This window comes from Saimiri boliviensis, chromosome 7 (genome assembly GCF_048565385.1).
Source record: "Saimiri boliviensis isolate mSaiBol1 chromosome 7, mSaiBol1.pri, whole genome shotgun sequence".
Lineage (NCBI taxonomy): Eukaryota > Metazoa > Chordata > Mammalia > Primates > Cebidae > Saimiri > Saimiri boliviensis.
Window position 1 is genome coordinate 90,729,888 of NC_133455.1, and position 25,205 is coordinate 90,755,092.

General features: G+C 39.6%; 1 protein-coding gene across 1 annotated transcript in view; it reads left to right on the plus strand.

Moving 5' to 3' along the window:
* Positions 1 to 777: 777 nt before the first annotated feature.
* Positions 778 to 25,205, plus strand: part of FAR2 (fatty acyl-CoA reductase 2) — a 154,973-nt gene continuing 130,545 nt past the window's right edge. Inside the window, exon 1 of the mRNA XM_003926616.4 lies at positions 778 to 1,143. The gene's annotated coding sequence lies outside the window, so the exon portion shown is untranslated. The remainder of the gene's footprint in view (positions 1,144 to 25,205) is intronic.

Sequence of the window (25,205 nt, forward strand, 5' to 3'; positions counted from 1 at the left end):
GTGCCTGTCCATCCCTTTACAAGGCTTCCCTCGCAGCTCCAGGTTTTCCGTTTAAAATTTAACAATGACCAAATCCCGAAAAAGATACCAGGCTAAGAAATGATTTTTTCTTTCTTTTAAATCCGGAGAAGTGCTGCTGAGCACAGGTGGCTCACTGCTGTTCCTACAGCCCCCATCTCTGATCCGTTCTAGTCTCCTACCCACCCTCACCCCACCATAGGCAGGCAGAGACGGATTTCTGCCCTCCAAACCCCGAGAGTGAGAAAACGTCGCCTGAAGTCCTCGCATCACCCTCCACCCTCACGCCCTTGGGTTTAAAAAAGCCACTGCGCTCGTGGGTCATTTCAGGGTGCCTCCGCAGTGTCTGGAGCAAGTACAAGAGCATCCCTCCCACGGGATGTGCAGTGTATAGTCAAGCTGAGTAAACTGGGAATTTTGGCTGCTTTTTCTGCTGGGGTGGGTGGAGAAAGGTGTGTCCCTCAAGCGTTCAGTTCAGACTCGAACCTTTGCATCTCTCCTGTCTCAGTGCCTCCCTCCAACCCCACCCGCCACCTCTCACGGTGTGGGAGTTCTGCTTTCCCGGACCAGAGCGGGGCGCTTTTCTAGCTTCCTGTCCCCTCGCCCACTGATTAAAAAATACAGAAAAAGACCAACACCAAAACCCCAAACAAAACGAAAGCCCCAAACCAAAAGACAAACAAACGAAAAACCCACCCAAATCCAAACCAACCCCCCTTCTCCCAAAACACACAAATACTGGAGTCGCAGCGCGTGGATCCGCCGCTGGTGCGGAATGAATGGAAGCGCGGGGCGGGCCTGCGCGCGCGGCCGCCCTGCCCACGATGCCGTCGCCCCGCGGCCTGTAGGGCCTCCGCCGGCCCCTCGCCCTCCTCCCGCCCCGGGCTGAGGCTGCCGCCGGCTCCGCGCCCAACGCCGAGGCCGCGGCGGCGGCGGGGAAGGTCGGAGGGAGGGTGGTTTCCTCCCGCCCCACACCCAGTCTCCGAGCCGGATATATAGTGTCACGTTTGGGAGCCGAAAGACCAGAGCCGTTTCCTTGTGGCTGGAGGGCTTCCCGCAGCCTCGGGGAAGGAGCAGGTTTTGGAGGACCACTAGTTGAACCCCATCCCCGTGCTGGAGGAACAGGTATGCCAGGGTCCCCAGCCCTGGCGCTCGCAGAGCCCACGCGCTCCGAAGGCAGAGACCGGGCTGGGGGTGGCCCGGGAGGGAGGGCTCGGCTGGGTTCGCAGGGGGGCGGTTCCTGGCGGGACCTCGAGGAGGGTGGGGGCGAGGCCGGGTGGGAGGAGAGAAGCATTTGCCGAGGCTCTGCCCCTGAAGCTGCCCCCGGCGGCACCCCCGTCGTCACCCCGCGTTTAGGCGCGTTTGGCGTCGGCGGAGCCCGCCAAGGTGGGGCGCGCGGGGGTTGCAAAGGGCAGCGAGCCGGGAAGGACCAGAGAAGGTTAACGTGGGGGCCGCGCCGTGGGGAGTGGGGACCGAGGGAGGGAGGCGCAGGGCCGGGTCCCGCCCAGGCCTTTTGGGCCCCTGGGGCTATTCCTGGAGAGAGCGCGCAAACGCCGGGGCCAAGTGTGAAACAGCTGCCGTCCCAGGTCCCCTCCGGCGCCCGGGACAGCCGGGGCGCCCTGCCCTGGCCCTCGGAGCGGGTCCTCGCCCGACCCGGGTACCACCCAAGGCTGCGCACGTCCCTGCGCTCCCACTTGGGCCTCGCCGGGGTTGTGGCTGACGCGTTCGGGCGGCTGGGGAGTCCAGGGCGGGGTTTGCCCTTGTAGGAAGTTTTCGACCTCTTCCTGTGGCCTGAGCATCCTGGGGTGTGCAGGGGAGCAGGTGTCAGAAGACTCCCAATTGGAGTAGATGGCTTGCAGGAAGGCTGCTCAACCCTCCCGTAAAGTAGAATTGCCCGCAGGGCAGTCTCAGTCTATTAAAACAATTCATGCCCAGCCTTACCCTGGAAACCAGAGGAAGGCGTCCCACCTGCCAGCGGAGGGGTAGGATTATAAGCACCTTTTCTTCCATGGATGAATTCTGTGGTATGAGCAACCAAGGTTATCGCTGGATCTGCAAGAGTTTGGCCACTGGTTGAATCACATAGAGTGCTCCCATTACGTGATGAGCAAGGACAGAGCAGTGTCAGCAAAGTGATCAGGAAACTCAAGGGGACCATGCTTTTCTGTTTGCTAGATCAAGAGAAGTTTGACACTGTGCAAATGGAAATTTGAGCGTTATCCCGTGGTTTCAGTTACCCATCTCTCTGTATTCCCATTTATATGAGTTGGAGATTTGACTGACAGGTGTATTTAGTCCAAAATTCATAAAGCTGGGCAAGGGACACAATAAAACCATAAGGCAGCCACCTAAACTGAAGAGCAAGCGGTTTAGCAGAATTCCCACTTAGGGGTGTTTGTGTGCGAGGGAGATGGGCATGAGGTTTTTACCAGGCTGACTCGTGTCAATATTTCATCAGTAGTATTTCTCAGGATCCATGTCTTTACAGTATTCTTTTTCTAATTACGAGGGCACCTTCTGCCCGTGCTGTGTTAACAAATTCCTCACTTACTCCTATTTCTAACATTGGGTTATAATTATCTATAAAATAGATGTAAATCATTGTGAACTGGTAAATCTTACAGCTATTAGAGAAATTAAAGTATACAAAACTACCTTTTCCTTAAAGGAGGCTAAAATGTGACATCCAATTACAGAGGAAGAGGGAGAGGTTGAAAAATAAAATGACTTATGTTAGGGTATCACTTTGGGGTTTATACAGCATATGATCATCTTGACCGTCTCACCATCTGCTTTCCTATCTCCTGTAGAGGCATTCTTGAGTGCATTTGTTCCTGGCAACACCTCATCAGGTTAAGAAGTCGTGTATTTTGTGTTAATTCCCATGCACTCATGAAAACTTATCGATTCACGAATATAGCCTTGTGAAGGGTCATGCACAGTGACCACCCACATGCTTGTCCCTACCAATGTATTCTGACATCGTGGGCTCTGTTGGAACATGTATTACCTTTGGAGAGGGTAACAGACCAACTGGAGAATTTGATGAAAGCTCTCGAATATGAAAGACAAACACATACATATGAACACAAAATTCCACCTACAATTTCAGGAGTTCATGGCCTCCTAGATGCCCAGCCTCTTACATTATAGATATCTGGAGACTCCAGGCAGGGCCAGCTTCATGGAAATGCAAAACTACAGTTGCACGGGGTCCTGCCTGCATTTGGTAATGTTCTGCTGTCACTGCTGGCTGGCTTAATAATTTTCAAACAAGAGGCTCTGAATCTTCATTTTGTATTGTGTTCTACAGATTATGTCCTGACCTCAGGCTGACGAACTTGGTCTAAAACTAACCAAATTGCAGTGTTGTCTTAACAGGAATCCCACATTTCTGTTAGGGAGTTCTCCACTACAAACTTGAAATATATCTGCTGCTCACTTAGGTGCCCTTGGACATGTCATTCAGTCTTCCTGTATTTCAGTTTCCTCATTGACAAAATAAAGGCAACAGATGAAACCTTCTACTTTCTTTATTTTCAAGGTTGTATTATTATCTCTAAGTAAAAAGAGATAATAATTGTAAACATGTCTACTGACTGAATAGGTCTTGACTAACAAATATGCTATTGTTGAGGGGTTAAACTTTGCCCTCCATTTTTCAGAAGTAGCTTGAGAAAGGTTGGTTAAGCACATTAAAAAGATTGTAGAACCTTTCTAACCCTTATAGTTCGGTGGAAAATAAAAAGTAGAAAAGTATTCAGCACTTTAAATACTCAGTATTTAAATGATAAATACTGAAATATCATTATTTGGACAAAGTTGGAATTTTCAACTAAAAGTGCAGAATAACTTCTTGGATCCCAAAGATATGTTTGGGTCTAATTCATCCAAAAATGGAACTGTGAGAAACTGAGCCAATGATTGACATTTTTTGAGGGGGTAATCTTTTTTGTTTAATTTAAAAAAATCTGTAAGTTCAAAAGTTTGATCAAGTCATCCTTTAAAATATCCTGGGAAATGCCAAATCAATGTAAAGTACACCTAGTGTCTTGTCAAGTACACCTAGTTACCTTTTGTGAGTCTGGTGCCTCTTGAAGAGGAACTGAGAAAACAGGCAAGCCCTCTGTCCCCAGCTTTCTCCCTTCACTAGTCTCTGACCTCAAAACGTATCCTTATTCCAGCTGTCCTTAGCATGTTAGCATGATGGCAATACACTCAGAACCACTGAGGAACAAAATAGGGTGAAAGGGAGCTGATCAAACTCCTATATTAAGCTCTTCTAATAGGGGCACTAGAAGGGATGAATGGAGATTCCTTCTTCATGCAAATACTCTGTACAGGGGCATCCAGTGTACTTTAGGATGCAAAGTAACAGGTCCTGTATTCAATAAACTTTTGACATCATTAGCAAGAAAAAATACGTCAATAAGGTATTAATTTAAAATAGCACATAAGTAGTTACAAGGCAATAGAAGATTTGGCACCAAATGAATCGGGGAGAAAATAAGTGCAATGAATTCCCAAGAAGAGAATAAAATAAGCTGAAATGCTGAGGGAAGGGTAAGAGGAAAGACCCTTAAAAATAGCCCTTAAAGTTCTGGTCTTACTAGACATGAACAAATAAGACTTTTTGGTGCCCAGGGACCACAGTGGCACTTTGGGGTGGGAAGTGTGCAGAAAAGAAAAATCTGGATGCAGCTGAAATTTTATGTAAGAAAAAGACAGGAGATAACTCTGTAAGAGAAATTCCCTCTGCTAGCTTCATTCATGTTACAAATAATTATTAAGCACGTTCTGTGACCAGACACTGTGCCAGCTTTTCCACATTTGCTGTTGTACAGAGCAGATGTGTTCCCTATTTTTTTGGAACCTACAGACATTTACAAAATAAACATGTAAAAATATATTGTGGGAAGCAGTATGGAGCAGAACAGAATGCTATAAGAAAAAAACTCAGGGATGCTGACTCTGGTGCTCTGAGAAGGCTTGCTCTTTGACAAAGAAAGATTTCAATTGCTATTGGAAAGAAGCATAGGGGTTAACTTGACTAAAAAGAAAAAAAAGTCAACAAAGAGAAAAAGCAATCTGGGCACAGGAAATTGCAAATGGGAAGATCCTAAGGAGAGAAAAAGCTGGCAACATTCAAGGGACAGAGAGAAGGCAGGCCCTGTGACTGGACTTAGGTGAGGGCACTGCTGAGAGGCAGGACACACAGTTGGAGAAGGGAGCAGGTGACTGATCATGCCAGACTTCACAGGTCTTGATAAAGATCTTGAATTTAATTTAAGTGAGTAGCCATTGAAGACGTTTAAGCCAGAGACTGTTCTAATTTCTATTTTGAGGAAATCTTTATGGAGACAATAAGGAGAGTGAACTGGAGGGATAAAGGATTGGAAGTAGTAAGACCAGGAAGGACAGAGCACAGGTGAGAGTACTGTCGGGGAAGAGGGAGAGAAGTGCACAGACTTGAGGTGTGTTTTTACGGTTGGATTGACACAGCTTGGTGATAGATAGGATATGGGAGGTGGGTGAGACAGAAAGAAGAGTGGGAATGAATTCGTTTAATAGATAGTGCTGAATGCTTATAATCCAAAGCAGTAGGCTCAGATGCATATGATTTAGGGTTGCCATAAGAAGATCTGAAAAATAAAACAAAAACTGATCGCCCTGGTTATTACCTCTGGAAAAGTGTAGTGGCTGCTGGGATAGGGATGAGGGAAAGGAGGGAGGAGATTTTTGCTTTCCATACTATCCTCTGTACTGTTCGAACTATTTTTTAAACCATGCTTGCATTTTATAATTTTTTAAAAAAATTATCACCGTGAGAGATATAGCTCCTCTTTTTCTGATTGAGCACATAGATGGAATATGGTGTAATTTCCTAAAATGAGAAAAATTAGGGAAGAAAGATCTGATCCTCTCCAAAATAATTATTGTAAAACATAATTTACTCCCCTGCTTAAAACTTTGTCATTCCTCTGCCTTGTCTATAGCAGTGTTTCCCAAAATGTAGTCTGAATTATTATTTTCTTGGGATATTAACAGTTAAGTAAAGGAAGAAATGCTTCCCTGATTATATAACTTTGAGAAACACTTGATTTAACCTACTTAACCAATTTTATTACAGGTATCCTCAGAGCCTTTAATGTCCTAATGCATGTTAATAATCATCAAGAAAGGAAAGATCTTTTATGCCACATTTTCTAAACTTATTTGACCTTGAAATGCTTTTCCAGTAGAACATCTAAGAGAGTCAGCATTCAGCATAACACGCTTTGGGAAATGCTGTCCTATATTAATGGATTAAACTTTTTAACATCTATAGTTCTCTATTAACCATAAACTTCTCTCATCTCTTTAATCCTACTTAGTTGGTGGGAAGCAAGAGACTGGAATTGACTCTGTTAATAGACATTAAGTTGATAAAAACAATTCTGCTCTGTGGATGAGACATATTCAGAATCAAGATCTGCAGTCTAATTAAAAGCAAAATTGTTGTTTGTTTTTCATTTCTACTCTGGCAAGGCTCGGCAGGACCTTGTCAAGGTACATTTTGTCAAGTCTGTATTTAATATGTGATGTTTGTAAGCCATCCCCTGCAAGGCAACACAGTGTAACTACATAGGGCATCTGTAGGAACACTGATTTTTGAGTCCCCTTCCTGGATCTCCATGCATTTGCATGGTGGTAGGCTGGAGGTAGGAATGCAGCCTATGGCCAAAGAACAGCGCAGCAGAGCATAATGGAAGAAACAGGTTCACCCAACTGTAGACTTCTTCTATGTCTTCCTCAGCTCTGTGTTCCAGCCCAGGGGTCAGCAACTATGCCTGAGGCTGAAATCTGGCACCTGCGTTTTTGTATATTCTTTGAACAAATAATGGTTCTTATATTTTTAAATGTTTAAAAAAATCTGAAAAATAATATTCTGTGACATGGGAAAAATGATAGGAAATTTAACCTTTATTGTCTACAAATCAAGTTTTATAAGAAATCAGCTTGTGTCATTTATCTAGTCATCCCTATTGGCTATGACTGCTTTAGTACCCTAACCAATCAATTATTATCACCGTATATTTACCTTGATCCCTGCTGTAGGCTATGAAACTCACCTGCCATAGGTAATCTTAATTGTTTTGTTTTTCATTTGTCTAATTTATAAGGGGGTAGAAGTAAAATAGCTAAATTCACATCTTATTAGGTCCTCAAAGATTATTGGCAATCAGGCACAGAAAGATAAATACTGCATAATCTCATTTTTATGTGGAATTTAAAAATGCTGAACTCATAAATAAAAGTAGAGAGAAGAATGCTGGTTACTGGAGACTGAGGCAAAAAGCAGTAGGGTTGCAGAGTGGGGGGAGGTGGAAATGTGGGGGTTGAGGTGGAGGAAAAATTTCAGTTAGGCAGGAGGCCTAAGTTTTAAGATCTACTACCCATCAGCATGACTATAGTCAATGTTAATGTATATTTCAAAACAAATAAGTAAATTTCCAATGTCTCACCACAAAAATAAGTGATGGCTACTGTATCCTCTAAATGTATAAAATTATAATTTGTAAATTTAAAATAATACTCATTTTAAAAATAAAACAAATCATTATTGGCATTGGAGTCGTGACAATGCCAGTGTTTGTTGGTGGCTAGTGTTGCTAACACTACATGCTCATGTAAAAAGCAGAAGATAGTCTCAAAGGTGATCGCTTTTAAATTTTACTCAAACATTTGAACTCATGTATACAGGATAGGCACTCAGATAGATACTTGTTAACCCTAAGCAGATTGGATTTCCGGAGTAGTCACCTCTGATTTGTATTTCAATAGTGAAGCCAATCTTTTTTTAATTATTATTATTATTATTATTAATGTGCACTTTTGTATGAAGAGTGGTAGTTTAGGGATGACAGCCTCAACTTCGGGTGACAGAAATACATATTTCTCTGTCACTACCATAAACCTATTGAATCAGAATTTTTGGTGTGAGGATCCCCAGGGGTTTCATAACTGGCAACAGCACAGGAAGAGATTTTCGAATAGCTAGTCCGGGTATTTCCATGGAACAGAGTTGGAAAATAAGGCCCACTAGGTCTGGTGCTTGGCTCTGTTACTGCTGTCATAAAATATTTTTAGATGAGGATGAGCTGTAGGAGCACAAAGCTTGGATTGTGGGTCTCATCGCCTGCCATATTGATTGAGAGATTTCTGTGAGATACCTAACTTTATAAAGATGACTGATTTCAGGTGAGATCTTTAGTCAGAGGACATTCTGCCACTTTAATCAACACCTGTATTAAAGTAAAAAACTATATATGTGTGTATTTTTGTCTGTGTGCATAGCCAACAATCTGATTAAACAATGAAAAAAAAGTCTTACTATAATTGCCAGACACTAAGAATAACATTTGCTTGTTGATTTAGCTGTATTATTTCAAAGTCCTAGGTAATTTTGTATCCTTAACCTCTGCAGGTTTGCAAAAGAGTTTTCAAGCCACAGTTGATAATATGTATCCCCTATGGCTTTTCGACATCTTGCTTTGAAGGCATTTTAACTTCCCAGGTTTCTCCAGAGACAGCCCCAAAACATTGAAGCCCACCCTAGAAGGGAGAAAGAGAAAGCAAACACTCTTCCCTGTGAATTTGTGTAGAAAAGGCAAAAATATGGTTTCTCCAACCCACTTACTCATCCTTCCACCTTAGCTGGGAACTTGTTGAATCAGTAGCATTTGCTGATGAATAGCAGGATGACCATAGGAGGCAAGAATAATATTTCCTGAGCCAAGAAATGGGAAAAAGCTGCTGTGAAAACACCCCACATTTAGGTCATTTTTAAAAAATGGTGCAGTATTTATTACAGGTCATTGAGAGGGCACATTCCACAGAAGTGAGCAAAAATCCCAGGTATCCTTGAAAGCAAGATCCTTGGAAATTAAGATGACAATTAAGTTATGTGTCTGATCCCAACATATTTGAAATCACTTAAGCACTTCCAGCAGAGTTAGGTCCACCAGTGCACAGTATTGTCAAGAAACTAAAAGAATCTGCCCAGAATAATTGGGTAAACTGAGTGAAAGAAATGGCAACATTTCAGTGTTTGTACATATATTAAAGATTTTTGCTTATTATTTTCAATAAAGGATAGTTAATACAGAAAGTTGTATGGATAGAAGTAACATAGTTTTAGCATCTGAAAGATGGATAGTATTCACTTAATAAAAACAGAGCAATTTGCCTAAAACTTAAGAGAAACTGTTTACTTAAAATAATATTTGTTCCTGATAGATATTAATTAATAAGTAAATATTAATAAAACCAACTGTATCTTAGCCTATGTTTTTCTTTCTATTTCACTGTAAATATTGTCTCATTTTGAATTGAGTCTTATTTCACTTGTGTTTTGTTTACACAAGACCTTCAGGACATATCTGCCCTGCAGCTAAGCACATGATCTAAAAGATGGACACTTGTTCTTTTACCAAAGAGCTTTCTGGGCATTGAGATCCACTTACCAAACTATTCTCAAAGCTGCAGGAATTTTTGATGGCTTGAAGGAATTAATTTCCCTCATCCAAATGAGCAGTGTGCTTCTTTCTCTGCAACTTGTACTTGCCATCTCTCTCTCCTTAGCAGAATTGTGACATTGCCTCTTCCTTCTTTTCCTTCTACTATTTTGGTGCAGTCCTGCCGGAGGCAGTGGTTATGCAAGTGCCGCTGAGTGCGTTGCTGATCACAGGATTGCACTTTAGGTAAATTTAGGTCTCAGTTTCTTTTAGGGCAGAACAAAATTTTCCCAAATTAGACTTCCTTGAACTCCTAGACATACTATATGTTGGCACATATCATACCATCTTGTCTACAGTACATAGTAGTGGGTGCAAATAGCTTTGTCTTAACTAAGTATACTCACACTGGAAATTGTAGAATGTTCAAGTATCATATCTATATTTGGTCTAATTCTCTTATAGAAAAGAAAAGCCAGTCCAAAGACATAAAGTGGCTTGTCCCACATCTATTTTGTGGGTGCATCTAGGCTAGTATCCAAATCTTATGACTGCAAATCTCATGACCATTCCATTCCATTTATTCATTTACTCATATGTACTATTTACTGAGTGTCTACTATGTGCCAGACAAGGTGTTTAGCTTTGCAGATAATTATATCAAAACAAGTTATAGTACCAGCTCTCAAATTTTGGTAGCCCCTACTCTTTGAGCAATATTTGGCCGAGGAGTTTGTGCAATTTTTCAGTAATGTTACCCAATGTGTAAATACACAATGCTCATATATCTTTATTTTCCCTCTTCCCTCTCCAAACCAGCCCGTCAATGACTTGACTTCCCATAGCACCAAGCATTTAACAGCAATAAGAGTAAGATGGGAAATGGAGTTGAAATGAAATATTAAAAATTCCATAGGGAAGCTCATGAAAATTCTTCCCAAGAAAATAGTGTTCTTTATTCACCACGGATCTCAGAGGTTAATCATCTTGTGGGTCTGTCCTCTCATTTGCTCAATGTGTCACCAGGTCCCCTTTTTCTTCAAACCTGGTTGAGGCCTAGCTTGCATCCTTTCTTTTCTGTATCTAAAGATAGACAGAATCTCTTCGTGTTTTAAGTACTTAAGTGCTAATCCTTGTGGGGAAAGTGAGAGGGGAAGAGCAAAAATAACCAATGTTGAGAGTTATGAAGTTTCCAGAATGATACCATTGAGTCTTGGCATAGGATCAGTAGTTAGTTGCTTACTTCCTCTAAGATAAGTAGAAAAACCCCGTTATCTTCAGTTATTGGTCTTTATTTCTGGAGACAAGGTCAAAAACCAATCCTCTGCCCTGGAAGTCCTTACTTATTCTCCTGAACTACATGAATATGGGCATTTGTCTGATGAGAGGATTTCTAGCTTTCCATAGATTCTCACAGAATTCACGATGAGAACAACACTGGGAACAACTGCTTTAGGAGCCATTAAGTGGACCATTTTAGTTCATTGAAGTTCTCTAGACTCTGGCTGCTCTCAGGTCAGGAAAGATCCTTCTATAGATTCCTCACAGGAACAGTAGAGCTGTTTGGGATACATAGGGTTTTCTTTTCCATCTTCAGTGATTTGTGAACATTACATTGTTCTAAAACAGAGAAAGGATTATGTTATTCTTCTGTGTAACACCTTCCTAGAGTAGCCTTGCCAAGTGTGTGAGATGCTAACTGAGGTAGACTGTGAAAGGTGGATGTTCCCAGTGAAGAAGAGCCCTTGATATCACCTTCATTTCCTGCCATATGGCTGTGTGTCCAAAGGCAAGTAACTTAACTTCCTGCTATATGGCTGTGTCCAAAGGCATGCTACTTAATAACTTTTAGTCTTCCCAATGTATTCATTTGCTAGGGCTGCTGTAACAGTACCACAAACTGGGCGGCTTACTCAAAAGAAGTGTGTTGTCGCACAGTTTTGGAGGCTAGATGTCTGAGATCAAGGTGTCAGTAGAGTTGGCTTCTGAAGGCTGTGATGGAAGGATTGTTCCAGATCTCTCTTTCTTTGCTTGTAGATGGCTGTTTTCTAATTGTGTCTTCACATCATCTTCCTTCTATGCATATCTCTGTCTTCTTATAAAAACATCCATCATATTGGATTGGGGATCCCACCCCCCATACTCCAGTATGAACTCATCTTAACTAATTATATTTGCAATGATCATATTTCCAAATAAGGTCACATTCTAAGGTACTGAGGTTTAGGACTTCAAGATATAAAACAATTCAACCCATAACACCCAGGAAATTAATGCTTGACTCCTTATTATCACAGTGGAAAATGTGATGAAACTATCTACAAAACACTTTCTGTGTACTAAAATAAAAGTACATATATTTTTGGTATGGATTAATAATGAGCATAAGTAATGACTACTGATTTCACCAAGACTTTCTTCTCCAACTGATCTTTATTATTTTTTATCAGGTATAACATCCATGTGGAAAAGTGAATATATCATAAATGCGTTAAATGTAACATACATGAACGCCGATTCTATCTTCCAAGTTAAAAAAGAAAAATGGAAAAACATTTATCAGCATCCTAGAAGCTCCCTTCATACTCCTGGGCAGTCACTACCTAGTGCCTCCCAGGTTAACTACTATCCTGACTTCTGAGTCACAATTAGTTAAACTCAAACATAGATTAGCTTTGCCAGTTTTTGGAGTTTGTTTAAATGAAATTATAAAGTAATCCTTTTTTATGTCTGGCTTCTTTACTCAATATTATGTTCATGAGATTCTTCCAAATTATTGCATATATTTGTAGATTATTCATTCACATTGCTGTATAGTACTCCATACTGTGATTATATTGTATTTTATCCATTCTGTTGAAGACTTCAGTATTTTACACTGTGAGTTTCTTAGGACTAAAGCTGCTATGAACGTTCTTGTGGATATCTTTTGTTAAACGTATGTACACAGTTTTGGGGGGTATACTTGGATGTGAAATTGCTTTATGCAAAAAGCTTTAATAAATTTGCCAAAGGGTTTTCCAAAGTGGTAGTTTAATTAATACTCCCAGCAGTGGTAGTAAAGAATTTCCTTTGTTCCACATTCTTTCAACACTTCTTATTTTTTGTCATTTTAATTTTAGCCATTTGGGTGCAAGAGTAGTTGTATGGCACAGTGATTTTATTTTCATTTCTCTGGTGACTGAAAAGAGTTAGCACCTTTCCATATATTTATTGGTCACTTGGATATCTTCTCTTGTGATGTTCCCAAGTCTTTGCTCATTTGTCTATTGGTTTATCTATCTTTTTCACAGTAATTTGTGAGTATACATTATATATTCTGGATACAATTCCCTTGTTGGGTTTGTGCTTTGTCAATGTCTTCTGCCAATGTATGCCTGTCCTTTTTACTCTTTTTTTTTCTTTTAATGAACACAAATTATTAATAGAGTTTATTAGTATTGTTCTTTATAGTATTTTTTACCTACTCATAAATCAGGAAGATGTTCTTTTCTAAAAATTATGTTGTTTCCCCTTTTACACTAAAAGTTATACTATCCATCTGAAATTAATTTTTGTATGATATGAGAAATAAAATACATATTTTTCCATGTGGATATTCAATTCACTCAACATTAGTCATTAGAATTCTGCGTATCATTTTAAATCACAGGGACACAGTAGCAGTCTGGATACCTCAGAACAAAGACATTTAAGGATAAAGTCATTTAAATCATATCTCACTATAATGACTTCTGCGGCCCATTTTGATTATGAGTAGCCTAGGATGTTCAGTGTTGAGGTCAACTACTCATTTAATCTGCTTGCAGGAACCTAATTTCTGGTCTAATAGATTAAGTAAACTAAAATAAATGCATCCTCTTGGAAATATGTCACTTTCAACAATCAAAATGTAAAATTAATTTGGATCCTAGATATAAGTGTTGTTGGTAAAAAAAATTAATAGTGTGAAAAGGTCATGACCAAATATTTGGGAAGAAATAATCAGAAGGCTTATCTTTTATTACTAAGGAAGACAAATGAAGGGCCCTCTTGTCTTCATCACACTTACACATTTAATGTCTCACTAGTTCCCCCAACTCTCATCAATATGGAAGACATGGAATAAGGAGAGATTGAAGGCAAAAAGATTCACTATTTGGCCATTCATTCTTTCATGTATTCATTCAACAAGTAGTTACTCAATGATTATTGTATCAGGTATTGTATTAAATTATGTGAATATAAAAAGAGTAAAACACAGTCACTGCCCTCAAGGCATTTTCAATCCAGTGGAGAAAAGAGACAATTAAGTACTCAATTACATAAATATGATAATTAATAGAGGCTCTGAGGGTTTGGCAGATAGGACACTCAGCTCAGCCCAGAGTGAGGGGAGAACTGGGAACCCCTTCTCAAAGTCTGAGGTTTGCCCACTGAAGTGGGGACAGGATGAGGGATAAATGGTTGGGTAGTGTAGGACATAGCCTCTAGAGCTGGTGTACAAGATGTGTGACCTTGGGCAAATCACTTTATTTCTCTGTGCCTTAGGTTTTTTTTTGTTAAATGGGATTTATGATAGTTAACCACCACAGAGTTGTTCTGCTAATTCATTCTTCCTTTAGAAGACTGATTGGCACGGAGTAGGTGTTTAGTGAGTCAGGCTATTGTCATGTGAGAGTTACAGCATTACAGTTGGTCCAGAAGTTCTGGAGACGCAAAGAGGTATTATCTACAGCATTTGTCCAATGTGACAATTGTAATAGAGAGAGAAGAGCAGTGACCAGAACCCAGGAGTTCAGGCTGTTGCCCTGATTGTGCTATACATTTACATCAGAAAAATGATGAGATTGTCTCTGAAGTTCCTTTACACTCTCATGTCTTGTGACTCTGCAGCTCCCACAGAGATAGACTTAATAAATATGATTTGAATTCTGGTGGTAGAGAAATAAAGAAAGAAAGAAAAACCCATTCTGAGATTTCCAGCTGAGTGACTGAGTGAGCAGTGATATCATTTCAAAAGAAACAGGCAAGTCAAAAAGAGATAGGTGTGTGGAGACTGGGAACGATACAGCACAGATTTGTGGATAGCATTTTTAGGTTGGAAGAAGCCATTTCCATCATTTTAATTCAATGTGGTAGAGAAGCAGATATTTCCATGATTAATCACGACCACAGAAACAGGAGCCCAATTGCCTAGATCAAGGTTTGTCACTTACTAGTAAGTTACTTAAATGTTATGCATCTGGTTTTCTTCATCAGTAAAATGCAGGTGAAATGGAGATTGAACCGTGCACAATTGCCCTTTGTAGGTCAAAATGGTGGCATGTTGACAATTTTATATGGTTTGACCTAATGACAGATAGCCTCTAAGGGGAGGTACTGAGAAGTAAATGAGTTCATGTGTGTTGCATGCTTAAGACAGAACTCAACACATAATACAGTGCTATGGAAGTGTTTCCCTTATTATTAAGACCATTTAGCTTGTTCAAAACCTATTGCACTAAGGTTCATTTAGGAAGAACAATAAGGAATTGCATAGTATGCCTATTTAGGACTCCTTCCCATTCTTCACTTACGCAGGCAGGAGGCCTTGATAAGGCAGTTAGTCCTTAGAAATACGACTGGGTTCACTTTTACCGCCATCATGGCTGCCATTTTGCTTTTTTCTCATGCCTCCATCTAGACAGGTTTTTGCTCCAAAGGGAAATTTAGCATCAAAGTTAGCAGATGGAAGCTAGCTTCCTCTCCCTGTTGTTTTGTCCTCTACCCTCACTCCCTCCCCAGCCCAACTGTTCGTACCAGCAAGTTTAGTTTCCATTTCCCTCACAGTGTGATATTGGTGACATACTGGTCATCCAACATCTGAGGGCTCTTGGTATTCTGGACACTTTGGCTGGCCCTGCGGAGTGAGGAAAAGGAGAAGGGTATCTCTAAGGCTAAGAAGAGCGAAGAACAGAGGGGAGAGAAAAAGGGTCAGCTCTAAGCCATGAACTAAGGAGTAGAACAGACACAGAGACTATTGAGTAACCCTGTTCTAGTTGCATGACCTTTGACAATTGTTAGTGTGTTTGTGTGATGAGTCTCCAATTGTGCATGAACCAAGATACAGAGAGATGATGAAGAAGCAGGAGAAACAAAACAAAACAAAACAAAAAAATGTGTCTTTCCTGTGTCTTTTAAATCACAGAGACACAGTCGCAGTCTGGACACACTAGCAGTAAAAGCAGTATGAGCGGAGTTCCTTACAGGACTGTTTACTTGCTGTTGCCTGGTGTCATACATAGATTAACCGTGACTCATACTGTTGGTTTATAACATATGTTCCAGTTTGTGAATTGTCTTTTCACTTCCTTTTTTGTATTTTTGGAAGCACAGAAGTTCTTACTATTAATGTAGGTGAAGTTACTGAATTTTATCTTTGTTTTCAGATAGTTATATTTTGCTTAAGGAGATTATTCCCTGTCTGCTTCATGTTTTAAGTAATTAGTTTGTAAACCTCTCCCAAGTTAGGCTGTGGTTTCAAGTTTGCAACCATTCATGTTTGCAATGATTTACCTCTTCTTCTTGGTACCACCCTAGTGATACATTTTACACAAAGCAAGGAAATACTCTAAGGGTGAAATTCAGAATAATAAATTATGGCTGATTAAAATCACCCTTACTAAATATTGAATGTTTCACAAGTGCAAGATACTTAACAAAACCTCTATCATGTCAATCCCAGGGATCACAGATGAGGAAACTGAGGCCCATAAAGTTCAAAACATAATCATTAGACAAGCAATTCACATAAAAATATAGTTATTTTTGAAAGTATAATGTCAAGAGAGAGCTCAAAACCTCCTTTGAGAGCTAACCTAAAGAATGCTTTGGTATTGAGATATTCTCATTTTGTTTGAATGTAGTAGACACGTTTGTATTAAAAGCAGCATCATATTTGCCTGAAAATCAATGAAAAATGATTCTATCTTCTTTTTTGATGATCAGATTTTTCAAGAACAGACCCATGGTTTGTCTTTATTATCAAGAGACAGTTTGGAAAGTCATACCAGATAGGTAAACATTTGGAGCCTTGAAGAGGAAATTATCTGTTGAGGTTAGAGTTTCCTTGCAAATTAAATACATTTGAGTTCCCAGAGTTCTTATACTCTAATATGTGGTGGTTAAGAAAAAAAAAATACAGAACAGAGTTATCAGGTGTACAGATGTCCTGGATGTTGTTGTATAGGAAAAACAGAAAGCAAATGAACACCTGGTAAAAAGCTTTCTCATGTCCTACCTATAGCAGTGAGAAGACTTAAATTTCTTTCATCAAAATTTCAGTCTTGGCTGTCACTAATCATGGCCTTAGCCAAATCACTACTTGCCTCTGATCCTCAGTTTTCTCATCTGTGAATGACAGCATCTACACTATTTACTTCCCAAGGTTTTAGTGAGAAGATACTGAAATGTGTGCATGAAATACTTTGAGAATTTTTAATATAAAGTATAAGATGTAAATTATAAGAGTTACTGATATTAATAGTAGGTGGTATTGACAGTATCTAAGACTGATAATGTCTTTGTGTGTGTGTATGTACAGACTTTGTTATCTATATCTATACATAATTTTATAAATGATAATAGTCATTTTCATTTCAATTACATTTAACACTCCTTGGAGGACTTGTTATGTCCATTATTTTATGTGAGTCCCAGAGTAATCTTGTGAGGTGGACCAAATGTTGTCTTATCTTTCCATGTTGTTAATGCAGATCTCTGCTTTCTGATCAAAAGGAAAGCCTCTCCTCTTTGGCAATTTCTGTAGTTTCTGTCAGTCCTTGTTGCTGTTACCTGTGACCTCCAGATTATTCCCTGATATTTATCAAATATGTGGCTCACATATGTTGTCTCCTTTCCAACTTCTGAGAGTATTCTTAACTTCAAAGTCCATGTGAATGAACATTTAGTACTCTGATGCCTTGACCTCACACTTCTATCAGTTTTCATTTTAAACACTAAAGCACCCAATTTTTAGAAACCTACTTCCAAAGCAAGTCCTCGGGCGCTGACATTGCTCCAGACAGCTGTATCTGAAATCTCTAAATCTGACAGTTCACTCTTGGACAGTGACCTTCTTTACTTCCAGCTCTCTTAGTTTCTTTCTCCCCCTATAGCTATGGTTCCAGTTCAGCAAGACTTTCATTCTTTAGACTCTCCACCATCCCTGCCCCTGACACACATGCACATACACATGCACATACACACACTTTCTCGTAGTCAGTGAGCTTCCTCCGGATCTTACTTCCTTCTCTGTGTAGCCTAGGTCAATTACTTTAAGAGTACCCTTGCTAGCTCCTTCTATTCCTACCTTTTTTATTTGTTACCACCAGTTTGGATCTTGCCAATAATTGATTTTCCCTGTTCCAACCACCAGGAGTCAGGTGTTGCTGAAGAAAACCAAGTAAGTACTTGTATGAAATGGAGTTGGTACAAATCCATCGCTATCCCTATTGGATACTCTGCTGCTTTCAGCTTCTTTGCTGGTTTGTGGCGTGTTTTCTATTCTATCTGGAGCAGTTGTTATAAATATTTACTCCTTTCCAGGAACTTTTTCCTTTACTTGCAACTTTTTAATTGGCAATATATGATCTTACCTCACACTCCTCAGAGAAACGAGAAGTAACCAAAGATCTGTCTCAGGTTCTGCTCCAACCTACCTCTTCTCCTTCTTTTTAGAGGATGAGATGATATTCCCCTGTTTAAGTCTGACACCTCTATTTTTTTCTACACTTTTTATTCCCTCTGAACTTATCCAGAAACTTACTTCCACTTATTTTCATTCTTTCCTTTTCTATCTCTCAGAACATGTAAATGCTCAAACATTTCATTTCACTAACAAATAAATGAGTGTCCCACACACGCCCTTATTTCTACATCCTTCTATACTTCAATTGTTACGTCATTATCCTATATCACTTTTCCTTTTGTGGTTGAATATCACCCGGAAGACTTTACATTAGCTCTTTTGATTAAGTAATGCATTCACAGAGTTGTCACATACATTCTATAATCAAACAATAGTTCACGAATTATCCCAACACTTAGTTTGGTGCTTTATTTAGTTACTTCTGTGTTGACGTTTTGCCTTATTCAATAAGGAAGTTTGCTTTAGATGAATATATGATGGTAACTTGCAGCTTTGACCAATGGCAAGAGAGTATCAAAGCACTAGCTGTTAAACCTCAAGAAAGAAAGAAGAACTTAAAGATAGTGATGGGAATTGTGGGAAAAAAAATTCCTCATTACCAGTTACTAATATGATATTCTTGGAGAGATGGTGCATCCCAAATAAACCTCATACCCTCATAGATGGAATACATACTTTCTTTACTCAGGATTCCAGAAAGTAGCAGAGGGTGGGATCTTGATAATGTGTCAGTTAAGAGTAAACATAGATGCCAGGGAAGTCTTTCCTGCACAGTTTATCCTGCTTGAAACCAGAGGCCAGCTGGGAGTTGCTGAACTTTGGTTCTCCCTCCATAAAAGGGAAGCCTGCAATTAGATGAACCCTTGCCTCTGCTAACAGAAATTACTGAGATTTATGATACTGTGAGGGTACATGGAGGACCTTATATTGTTAGCAAGCGTCACATTACCCTGATGATATTTCTGGTCAGCTCATTTCTGGGGATGAAGAGCAGTGTGCTTACTGACAGCCGACGCCCTGCAAGGCATCCTGGTTTGGTGCATGTTCAGATGTTTCAAAAGCACACTTCTGAAGGACAGGCTCAGAAAGAAATTAACAGAAAGTAATTCAAACTACCAATAATCATAACTTAGCATTCATCTTATAGAATGCTAGAGTAAAAATTGAAAAATAAAGCAAAATACCAAAATTTAATATAAAAAGTAAAAGCTAGGTGACCTCAGTTTATGAAACTTTAAAGGTTGGAAATTTTAAATGTGTACTTCTGTAGTTTTATGAGATATATACATGGTAATTAAGTTTTCAGAAGCGCTAAACATAGGAGGAAGTATTTTAAGATCATCATGGTCATAGTTTAATTTTATGCTCCTCAGATTCCTTATATGAAAGTTTTGGGGAAATGCTTAGCAATTTTATTTAAATAAAACATTTCTAATGAATAAAACATATTTATTTTTCAGCAATTGCAATAATTGTTCACTTGCTTTTCTGAGTCAATTTCCTCCCTGTGGTATGCTTCACCGTCATCATGGCCACTGGCCTGCCGTGAAGCCCTGTGATATCTGGTCATCAGAATTCCAGCTGAGTTTGAATGAGAGCAGTGAAAGCAGACAGGTCATCTGCCAGTCTTAACGACAACATTTTGAACATCTTTATTTAGTTTGCATTGTTTCTTTTCAACCTGGAAAAGAGACAGCTCTTTCAGAAAAAGAAAGCTCATTTGTATTTTAGAAAATGAAGTTTATGTTTACCAGTTGAAAGATAATCTAGAAGAAAGGAAATAAGAATGATAGCTAAAACTGTCATGCTTACATTAACAACTGTCATGATGTTTGAACAAAAAGTCAAAATGACACAGTGGCTTATAACACAGGCAGAGAAAATGATGCTGTGAATATAATATAAAGAAAATGTGGATGTGTTACCCTTGCCTGAGATCTTGAATCCAGTGTGTAATCATGTAGGCTGTGCCTCTGACTGTTCTGATTCTGCCTTAGCTACTCTGTTCACTTGGGCAATGTGGACACACGTCAATGTAATGGAAAAAAGGGAAAAAAAGAAACTTGAGATAGATTAACTGAATACTTTTTCAAGAAGAAGTGATGGCTTGGTTGTGGAGAAGGCAGAGGTAAAATTAGTATTCTTTAACAAACTACCAATGAATTTCATTTAGCCATGCTGACCTCCTGTCCTTCATCAATTGGGTTAAACAAGACTGACTGCGACCCACTGCTTATGTCACAAAATGAAGCAATGGGTTAAACAAGACTGACTGCCACCCACTGCTAATGTCACAAAATGAAGCAATAGCCAATCTTGTCTAAAGCCAAGGAACTTTCTAAAGTGTATTCAGTTTAAATAGGTTCAGAGCCTGGAGAAGTTTATGCATGTTGTAACAGTAAATGGAGCCAAATCTTTTAGAGATGATATTTCAGTGCTTTCAGACAAATATCCCCACATTCAGACACTTGACCCAGGTATCATCAGTCTGATTCAGTCTATTCCAGCTGCAGTGGATCCAGGATGGCAATCCGGGGGTGGGGCGTGGGTGGGATCTGTAGTTTCCAAATAATGTACAGGGCAAAAACCAGAGAGCTGGATCTCGATTTGATTAGAGATTTTGAAGAGGTGCTCTTTTCTGCTTCTATTTGTGCATTTACTAGAATGTATTATTATACAAATACTTTTGTGAAAAAAAAATGTGGATAGAAGAATGATGTCACTGAAAACTCTGCCAGTGGCAGAGATTTCCAACTAAAAATTGGGGTATAACCAGTTTTCCTGTGACTAATTAACAAGGCCTATCCCAGGGTTTTCTCCTAAAGATGGAGAAGTAATAAGGTATTTACAAATGATAAAAATGGGTAGTGGGTTGAAAAAAAATATTGAAATTATGTTACTCTGACACAGTAGCTGAACTCTAGTCGAATTCACACATTCATAGATCTCAGAGCTGGACAAAAACCTAGAGTGGGGCATTTGTTCTGGGATCTAGAAGGTATTATTATCCCCATTTCACAGATGTATTCCAAGATTTTTTCTGAGAGTACATGGAACTATTAGATTTTTAGATTTATAATTAAATAGCAACTGTAGTATAAGCTAAAAAAAAAAAATCCCTCAGCCACTATCTATTCTGTCCAGAAGACAAATTGCCATAATGGGCAAGAATCATGCAAAAAGAAGTAAGGAAAATTTTCATTATCTGTGCTGCTAATCTGAAGGAGCTCGATGACAAGATGGTGGATAATCTATGCTGTGCCTCTAAAATTTCAAATGCAATTCATGGCATCTCCTATGAGACACATGCTCAAGGGCTGCTACATGAAGAATAGACTAATCATTTTTGTCTGTTGGTCACTATAAAATTCATGGTCCTCAGAAATAGTGGTCTTAATGGATGCAGCTTGGTTGTAACCATTATAACAATAAAAATTATAACAAAAAAAGTTTCAGTAAAATTCATTCCCAGCACCACCACTCTTTTGTATTCTTAAAACTTACATTAAGTGATAATTTTTTAACAATCATATGCTCATAACATAATTTTTTTAAAGAAAAGACTAGGTGCTGTGGCTCATGTCTATAATTCCAGCACTTTGGGAGGCTGAGGTGGGCAGATCTCTTGAGCCCAGGAGTTGGAGACTAGCCTGGGCAACATGGCCAAACCCCATCTCTACAAGAAAATACAAAAGCTAGTTCAGGCATGATCGTGTGTGTCTGTAGTCCCAGCTACCTGGGAGGCTGAGGTGGGAGTGTCGCTTAAGCCTGGGAGGTCGAGGCTGCAGTGAGCCACGATCGTGCCACTGCACTCCAGCTGGGTGACAAGCAAGATCTTGTCTCAAAGTTTTTTTAGAAAGAGGGCAGGGGCGAGGGACAGCTTTGTTTTTGTAATATGGTGAGGCCCATGTTCTTTGATACTGCTTCTTGTAGTAGAGGACATGAAAACTAGAGAGTATGCTAGATAACTTATTGAAGAAATATCTTCCTTTTCTGACAATATGTGGCTTAATTTCCATGTTTATTGAATGTTCTGTCTTGATTTCTTGGGTGAATTTGCTAGGGTTTCTATTGCAAGGTACCATCAGCTGAAGGGCTTAAACAGCAGACATGCATTTTCTCATGGTTCTGGAGGCTAGCTATTGAGATCAAGATGCTGGCAGGGTTGTTTCCTTTCAAGGGCCATCGGGAAAGAGCTTTCCAGGGCTGTCTCTTTTTGACTGGTAGATGGTCATCTTTTTCCTCTATCTTCAAATTATTTTCTCTCTGTATGTGTTTGTGTGTAAGTTTCCTCTACTTATGAGGATACTAGTCAGGTCAGTTTAGGGCCTATAAAGACCTTATTTTAACTTAATTATAAAGATCTTGTCTCCAGGCATGGTCACATTCTGAGGATATCAAGGTTAGGACATCAACATATTAATTTTGGGGGGACAAAATTCAGCCCATTACAATCTCTTAACTGCATTGTGTTTGAATCCTAATGTCAGTATTCAGAAAGTTTCTGAGACACATCATGGAACAAGGAAAGAACAAGGACACTTACATGTATCAGGCTTTTCCTGTTCCTGGACATTGGGCTAGGTAGTTCAGAGATTTTGTTTCCACTCATAGACACTTGTTGTGTACTCACCCTATGCCAGGTTCTTTACATACATCCCCGTTAATCCTCACAACAAAGCAACAAGCCAGGCATGAGCCTCATTGAACAGAAGATGGGACTGAAATGCAGAGGTCCTTTTCAAAGCTGGGATTCACACCCAGACCTATCTTACCAAGACTCCTTTGTTCACTTTCCACAAGATCAGAGAAATACCTACCTACTCAGCCCTTGACAGGCAATCCATGGCCATTCTATCTTGTATGATCTAATTTCAGGAATACTTTTCCTATGATGAGTAGAAAAACTGAGGCCTGGAAAGAAACAAACTCTGCCTGGCCCCATCTGTCCTCTGCTTTAGTCATCCAGTATCTGAATCAAGTAATCAGTTGTAAGCTGTGATTCTACTAGTTGGTTATTATAGAAGGGACCACCATTGATGGGAATAATGTGGGCCATTTTCTCCATAAAATTTAAAACTCTGCTAGAACTACTTCCAAGAGGAGAAAAGTGGCTGATCATGGAATATTATGCAGCCATCAAAAACGATGAGTTCGTGTCCTTTGTAGGGACATGGATGAACCTGGAAACCATCATTCTCAGCAAACTGACACAAGAGCAGAAAATCAAACACCACATGTTCTCACTCACAGGCAGGTGTTGAACAATGAGAACACATGGACACGGGGAGGGGAGCACTACACACTGGGGTCCACTGGGGGGAAATGGGGGAGGGACGGGGGCATGGTGAGGTGGGAAGAGATAGCATGGGGAGAAATGACAGATTCAGGTGAGGGGAAGGAAGGCAGCAAACCACACTGCCATGTGTGTACCTATGCAACAATCTTGCATGTTCTTCACATGTACCCCAAAACCAAAAATGCAAAAAAAAAAAAAAAAAAAAAAAAAAAAAAAAAAAAATTCTGGTGAGGAAGTACCAAAAAAAAAAAATCTTGCCTTTCAAAGTAGATGGGCTTTCTTATGGATATTACAGATTGGGTGTTTATCTTGTATTCACAATGGAAAATTCTCTTTAAGAGCAACTTTGAGACAATTCAGTAGTTTATAAAATCAGCCAAGAAAAACTAAAATCAACCTTCTCCAGAAAAGCCAAACTCAACAAAAACTTCCTTCAAGGATGCTTACTCAATCTTACCAGCAGGTGTGATGGGTGCAGCTAATCCAAAAGCAAATTCATGGTGGGTAAAATCATAGAAGAATGCTTATGTGAAGCAAAAGATAATGCTTTTCTTGATCAAAAAACAAAGCAAAGCAAGATGTCACTTCTCATTATGCCCTGTTTTGCAGAGCAATAATGACTGAATGGTTATCTTGAGAAGCCCATATAATAAAAATACTCAAAGGTGCACGGAATGCCTCTGAGCTCTTTGCTTCTTCCAATATGAGTTACCAGGTACCTTATGCTGTTCAGGGTCCCAAACTGGCCTCTCCCAATAAAACCCTCCATTCACATTCTTCATGTTTAGGGAATTCACTTAATTTATCCATTCACTCATGGCTCAACTAAACCAATCTCTGTTAAACTAATTAGAAAGATAAGATCTCTTCCAGGCACATATTTACATTTTAGCCAGAAACTTCATTGTCCTCTGATAGTAGTTTTAGGCCCCAAGGATGACTTCTATGGGAGAGATACTTGGTCTGGGGAATCTTTTCTCTTTTCAAATTGTATGTATTTTCCTAAGATCACATGTATTTTTTCAGTGAGTTTATCTATCTATCTATCTATCCTCTGCCTGTAAAATCACCTTTGACTTCCATTCATACTCACAAAATATAAAAGCCTGAAAACCTCCAGATTGCCTGAGAAATCATTTGGTTTTCTCCTTACAATCCTTCTGTATAAGAAAGAATATCAGTTTATGATGTATCTTCTTATATTTTTGGTGTGGGAGGAGGAAGACAGCTTCTTTTTTTATCTTTTCCAAGCACATATATTTTAACATAATCAAAATCTGTTGTATCTAGTTTTATTACCCTTAAATATTCATTAATTCCTATGTACTTATCTATAAAATACAGAATTGCATGTTTTTCTACTTGACTCAATAACCAGTGTTTATCTTGTTATTATTCTTAGAATTTTTCAAATATATCAGGTAACAATTGAGAAACAGAGAGATACATTTTTAGATTAGTTTTCCTGAAGTTCGTCTATAAAATTACTCACTAAAGGTTGAATGTTTCTTTTTTAATAAAAGCACTTTTCTTTTTTTAAGACGGAATCTCGCTCTGTCACCAGGCTGGAGTGTAGTGGCACAATCTCAGCTCACTGCAACCTCTGTCTCCTGCCTCCTGGGTTCAAGTGATTCTCTGGCCTCAGCCTCCCAAGTAGCTGGGATTAGAAGCATGTGCCATCACACCTAGCTAATTTTTGTATTTTTAGTAGAGACAGCAT